Source organism: Microtus ochrogaster (genome assembly GCF_000317375.1).
Source record: "Microtus ochrogaster isolate Prairie Vole_2 chromosome 14 unlocalized genomic scaffold, MicOch1.0 chr14_random_1, whole genome shotgun sequence".
In the NCBI taxonomy this organism is placed as follows: Eukaryota; Metazoa; Chordata; class Mammalia; order Rodentia; family Cricetidae; genus Microtus; species Microtus ochrogaster.
The window spans coordinates 12,451,949-12,458,880 of NW_004949096.1; the positions used below are offsets into that span (position 1 = coordinate 12,451,949).

The 6,932-nt window shown below is 42.7% G+C and overlaps 1 pseudogene; it reads right to left on the bottom strand.

Moving 5' to 3' along the window:
* Positions 1-927: 927 nt before the first annotated feature.
* LOC101987077 lies at positions 928-2,917 on the bottom strand (annotated as a pseudogene).
* Between the last annotated feature and the right edge of the window lie 4,015 nt (positions 2,918-6,932).

A 6,932-nucleotide genomic window follows, 5' to 3' on the forward strand; every position in this document is an offset into this window, starting at 1 on the left:
CTCTCAAGCTATCTCACAAGACACCAAAATCTCTACTAAGGTTCCTTCTACTGTTGTTCAAGTAACCTCATCAGAGAGAATGAAAATATTGAGTCAATCTGTCTTTTTAAATAACATATACTATGCTTATGAAATGGAAGAGATCTGCCAAGTGGATGAGAACAAGTTTACCTTAACCATTGAAAACCAAGGCACACCACTTACCTTCATGAAGTGAAGCCATTGTCCAGTCTGTTATTTCTATCAGGACCCACTGGGAGCTTCTATACTCTCGTGTCCAATGATAGACCTTTGGCAATCAGGTCTTTGGATGAGCACTCCGACAATCTCTATGTAAGAGGCTAGACTGTCCACATCCCCAGCATGTATGATCACTGGGGGGGGGGCAGATTTTTATCCTTGTCAAGTTTGGTTTGACCAAGGTATTGATGGATGCCATAAGGGTGGAAATGGAACAGTTCTGTGTGTCAATATCACAGGCAGCCAAGACAAATTTATGAATATTCTCATTTCTAACAGGTGTGATGTCATCATGGGTGATGTTGTTGAGCCCTCCCAAGTTAACTGTTTAATAAGGATATCCTTGGTAGGGCCAGATGGGATGCACTTTTTATAGCATTGGTGATACAGGGCAAAAATTCAGGAAATGGTTTGCAGCCTGTTGAAGAAGATTGCAGGAATAGCCTACACTGCCCTGGGGTATACAAAGTTTGGGGGCCTTGGAGGCTAGGTTAGACACTTGTTGGCAATAGTTGTTTAGTCCAATCATGGACTGTGAGATAGGACCAATGTATTGCCCATGGCCAGTAAGCATGTTGAGGATGACATTAAGTCCAAATTGTAAATTTGTAGGAGCTTGGTTCTCTGGTGCATCACCATAAGCAGATTCCTACTGGAGAAAAACTGAGGGGTAAAGGACTGTCTTCATCATGGAATACTAATCATACTGAGTTTGAAGCTGCATGGCACATTGTCTGAGTACTTGCTCAAAATAGGAGGAATTGGGGTAGCATCAGTCGCACTTGCACACCAATGCATTTCTCCCAGCCTGCTCCAGGCCCTGCTGCCACTTTGAGGGTACATAACTGACAAGGACATCCCTGGAGCCTCCAGACCCCATGGGGATGGGATGTACCTAGAAGTAAGTATTCAAGCATATCGAAAATGTACTGGAATCACACATGTTGGGCCTAGCACTGACCCTTCTCATTCAGTAGCAAAAGCATGTGCTTGGTCTTTCCCAGGAAGTTGAAAATGAGGACATATTTATCACATCTTGTCTCACTGTGACATACCAGGAAGACACCATGGGAGCCAGTGCCTTCTTCTAGCACTAACTTGGCAGCCTTGAGTTGAGAGAGCATGCCTTGGGACCAAGGATATCCTGAGAGTGACTGATCCCCCTCTGACTCCCCCTGGAACAAGAATGACCCTGTGGCTTCTTCTGGAGTATCCACACAAGGGTAGGGGGTTGAGAGGGGATGAAATGTCCCTGCTGGGACTCCCTCCTCAATTGGAATGCAAGGGGGGCAATTTCGGAGGAAGCAGTTCCATTGAGTCAAAGTGAGAGGCAGCAATGGAGGCAGAACTAGAGGAGACAGAAGCTGATGGCTGGTCGAAAAAGCACCCATAATCCTTCTGTGATAGGCATTCGTAAATCTCGCTGGGTCCCAGCAGCAGATCCTGGCTGGGCAGACTCACTGAATGATTCAGTAAGGGCACCTCCAGGCTGTCTATACTTTGCAAGGTAGGACGTCCCAGGGACCAGGGGAAGAGTAATGAGATAGGGGTTGATAGCAGGCCAGGGTCCTGGGCTTAGGCACTCCTGGATTTCAGATACCCAGGCCTTCACATGGAGTGCATCAGCTGTCTTCAGAATGTATTTTGAAGGGTCTTCTACCTTAACCACAAATGTGTTCTCTCTTTCAGGCTTCTCTAGGTCTATGTGTGCTAGTGGTACAGGAATGCTGAGCAGGGAATGGGATGCCTTGGGTGGTACAAAGAACTCCAGGCACTGCCTCTTCCTCCTCCTTCTCCTCCACTTTGGAGGAGTAGGTGACACTTTTTCCTCTGAGGCTGCCCTCCTCCCTCTGAGGTCAGTCCAGTCACCCCTTCTCCGTAACCCACTCCTGCTGGGTCAGGGACACCTTCTTCAGCCCACATAAAACAGAGAATCTCTTCTCTCTGTACCGTTCCTACCCCGTCTTTCAAGGTTCCCCCTCCACTACTCAGTCTCACCCTCTTAAAGCAGTGAGCCCATCTCTCCCCAGGGAATGTGCCATCACTAGCCAATCCCCTACCATCTGTCCCAGCACCACCAGAGGAGTTGGAGTTGCTGTTTCCATTTAGGACTGGAGAGCCTGATGTGGTCTCCAGAGGTCCAGCTGGGGAGGGAGCATCAATGCCCTCTCTCCACTGCAGGATGCTTCATACAGAACCTCTGACTGACTAAGCCACAGAGTGGAGGGGAAAGCACGTCTTGAGCTTTGCATTTGGGGACAGTGTAGAGTAGGAAAAAACTGAGGGAGGAGGGGGCCAACTAGGTCCTCAGAAGACAGAGATGGTCCCAAAACAGTCAGGGGCCCGCCCACCCTGCAGCTATCAAGAGACAAAGTCTTATGGTGGTGTAATCTCCACACCATGGTTCAATGGGGCCAAGACAGTTGGGAAGAGTGAGCCAGAGGCTCAGCTTTGAGGTACTGCCAGAATAACTCAGCAAAACTGCCAGAAAATGGGCTTCTGTCCAGGTTCTGCGTATTGTGGGTGTGAGGCCTGGTAGAGGTGAAAAAGCGGGCAAGATCTAGGGCATCAGAGCTCGCATGGACTCCCAGATCTCTTGTCAACTTGAGGGAGGGGGTGGTGGCAGCGCTGGCAGAGAAGGGAAGACCCCATAATCCGCGAAATGGGCATCATTCATGATGGGTCTTAGGAGGAGGACAAGGTGAGCCTGTGAAGGGCCAGCAAAGAAAGAAGCCAGAAGTCACCAGGTGCATGGCAACAACTGCATCTAGGTCGCCACGTTCGTTCCAAGGTCAAACTAGTGGAAGAAGCCACCATCTGAGGAGAATGGTCCCATCCCAGAAGGGAAAGGGGATATCGGCCAAAGCCTTTCTGTGATTTAAGAGACTGGCCACCACCCTGATGACACTTAACTGGATTAGTTGAGAAGAGAGACTAGGATAGGAAGTCCAACAGTCCACGCTCCGAATAGTGCTCGGGACTTCCCATAAAGCAAGAGAGCCTTCAGACTATCCTGTGGGTGACTCGCGCAAAAAACATCAGTTGCATAAGGACAAGGATGGAAGGGAAAGCATTGTTTGCAGACCGAGTGCACTGCTTATGGTGAGGAACTTTGGCATTTTCTTAGACTGTGTCTCTGTCCTCACATGGTGTCTCTGGGTGAAAAGGACCACTCTGAGGGTCCTTTATTGTTGGTTCTGCCTCCCTGGGTGGTCGGCTCTTATGTGGTGGCACTGGGATAAACCGAGTCACAATGGAGAGTTCTTAACCAGGGGAACAAACAAAAGAAAACGTAGGGATATGGAAAAAAGCCCCAACTCACCAACGGCTTAGAAAACGAAAATAGGGGTCAGCTCACCAAATACAGCCAAAGGAGTGAATTCAAGGTGCCTGCGGAAAGTCGGGTTATACACAACAGCGGGAGCAGCAAGTAAGAAAGAAAAATGCCCAAAACAGGGTAAGGAGGACCCAAAAAGCTAGAAAAGAAAAGAAAAAAAAAGTCCATCCATACTGGGCACTAGTTGTAGTGGTTGCTGATGTCTGTTGTGTAATATCCATTTTTGGGGGTGAGGGAAGGGTAGAAGGGGTGGCAAGTGGAGAGAAGACATGAGACATGGAGGCAATGAAGGTCCCTGAAAGATTCCTATGTAAAAGATCTTTATTGTAAAAGAGTTAGGGGTTTTATGGCATTAGGGAAATTAAGCTGCACTGGAACATTTTTGGTTGGTCCTTTTGAAACTGGCAGTCACTGCTGGTGTATTGTGATTGGCTTGGAGTGGATGTCATTAGTTAATGTGTTTTTGGTCCCCTGGAAAATTGTTTTGGAAAATTTTGCTTATTCGCTGTGAGTTTGTATGTGTTTGCTTGTGCTTGCACTTGTGCCCTGCCTCAGGGCATGAAGATGTTGGAATTGTGTGTTATAGAAGCATATAAAGAAAGGCAAGGCTGGTGTCTGAATCCTAAATTGGATACTGGCATGTTAAGTTTCCCCCTGTGCTCCTTTGCATATTTAGTTATCTCTCCAACAGGAATGCATGTGCACTGTTGCTTTTGATTTTTACTTCAGCATCTAAACTTAGATGATGGGTCATCTCAACAGAGTGGGAATGTATCAAAGACTTTAGAAACCAGTAGATTGCATTAAAACAACAAAGAAATGAATAATGTACACAGTTCATTACAGAAAGACAAATATTTACTTTCTCTGACAGATTTCATTTCCTACTGGAAAGCTGTAAAGATTTTTCATGATTTGCTGTCATGCAATAGCACTTACAAGGAAGAGAGCCACAAACTGCCTGTATGGACTTCTCTTGGGCATAACTTGTGCTTTTCTTTCCTAATAGACAAAATTAAACATAATAACATGTCACTTCTAAAGTTACATCAAAAGAGAAAATATTTTTTTCCTTGCAGATGTCCATCCTCTGGATCCAGCCATGGAGGAGGAAGATAGATAGTATAAAAGAAATAATACATACTTTTGACCAGTAATAAGCAAGATGTAGTTTTCATTAGAAAATTAATCTGGCATAAGCAGCAATGCAGGCAGTTCTGCCATGTGCTTTTTTCTCAGGTTGAAACAGCTTTCAAAACACACTTGAAGCAGCATCACAGTGATGCTGTTACCGTGGAGACAGGAAGCCCTGAGAGGAAGCTTTAAGAGGAGGGCACAGGAAGAGACACTCAGAGCTCTGTTTTACATACACATCTGTCATTTGAATCTACTTTATGCAGCACTGCTGCAATTGCTGATCATACAAGTGCAAACTGGTTAACAGTACTGACAACAGCTCTGCACAAAAGGCCAAGCAGCTTCAGATGATATTTTCTCTGTTTTCTTTTTACCTAATCACAAGCTGTCAGAGAGCACAAGAGAATTTCCTGTGGATAGTTTTTTTTGTTTTTTTTTTAAAGTGCAAAGTGCATGTTGACTTAAATCCAACATGATATCCGAGAGTTACATTTTTAACTCCTCAACCCATTTTAATTGGAACATAGCAAGATACAACTAGTCACCTCTTGTGTGTGTGTGTGTGTGTGTGTGTGTGTGTGTGTGTGTGTGCGTGTGTGTTAGTAACACTAAACTAAGTATGTTGGGAGAGGCATTAGCTAATAAATCCTTGGGATTTGTGTCTATAAACGTGAATTCACTCAAAAATTCTAATTAATATCTTCAATTAAGCAAATCTCTGAGGGTAAATACAAAGATGTGCTTTCTTTATTTGGAAACATTTTTTTCTTCGGAAATATCAACTTGTACATTTGGCTACATCATACTACAAGTCAATGCAAGACATAACACTGACATTTGTCTTTGCTTCACTGAGAATCAGCATTGGAAAACCCCTCTATAAACATCTCAAGAGACAAGTTATTCATATAAAAATCCAATTCCTGTTTTCAAGGTCTTGGTGATATGTATGCAGATTTGTTTGTATGCCACTGGTAGTTATTGAATGTTATACCTCTGAATGTTTTGAACTGAGTGAATGAACTGGAAGTCACTACACATCCTATTAAGAATTTACATACCCAGTTCATTAATGCCAAAGCTGTGTTCAACAAACACCCCATCTTCCTTGATGCTCCACCAAAGTTAGAAGCATGAAACCTCTTTTATAGAGAAGAAAGTGAATAATTGGACGAAATAGACAAAGTCTAGGTTTTGAAATGCACAGCATCAAGAAAATGGCACACTTTATTTTTATTTCTTGCCCTAAGAAAGAATAGGCAGCTTAAATTTAGGTATCCCAGGGCAACGGGTATGTGAATTAACTCAGTGCCACCTACTCAAGCTAATCTCTGCCATCAGAATCACGATGGCTTCTATGTAAGGATACTGTAATAAAAGAAGAAGGCTTGGAGGCATGCTTATAATCTACTTTATAATTTAAGAACCTAGTTCCAAAATGTAAATTTAACTCCTACTTAAGTATCAGAGCAGCTGCCATCTTTTTGGCGCAGGGAGAATGTCTCTTTTTCACATTGTTATATTTCTTCACAAACCCAGAAACATATGTGCAAAGGAAAAGCTATTTTGGTTATAAAATACCTTCAAATTCATTTGAAAAGTACTGTCATTTATTAATATGCACAGTTTTCTTTCATAAGGTTCTTATACTAGTTGGCATCATGAGATCACATAAAATTAATTCCTTTTATAGGTTTCTGTCCCCGCTTATTGTTCCATGTGAAAAGAAGCCTATAATTTTGAGCTATGTTATGTTAATTTCATGTTTCTTGAATTAATTTTGAATACAGTTATTTTTGATATTCTATAACTTTTTATATATCTCTAACAAATTGATCAAACTTCTTTAAATTTTTAATTGTATATTGTGTCTTGTTTAATAAAGATGATAAGGCATTTTTATGATATCCTTACTTAAAGACTTTTGGCCAAGCAAGATGTTGGGCTTTGTAATATTTTTGTCTTTACTTCACTTGGAGTTTGTTCTCTTGTTCATGGGAAGGAGATAAAAAATTCATATTAAAAGTACTGAAATAATTATCCAATTGTGTAATTGAAGAGTTCTTTGTTCTTCCTTTTTGTGTGTTTGCTTGTTTGGTTATTTTTTATTTGTTTGTTTTCTGTTTTTTTTTTTTATTTTGGTTTTGGTTTATGGAGAGCAGATTTCTCTGTGAATCCCTAGCCAACTTGGAACCAATTGTGTAGACCAGGTTGGTCT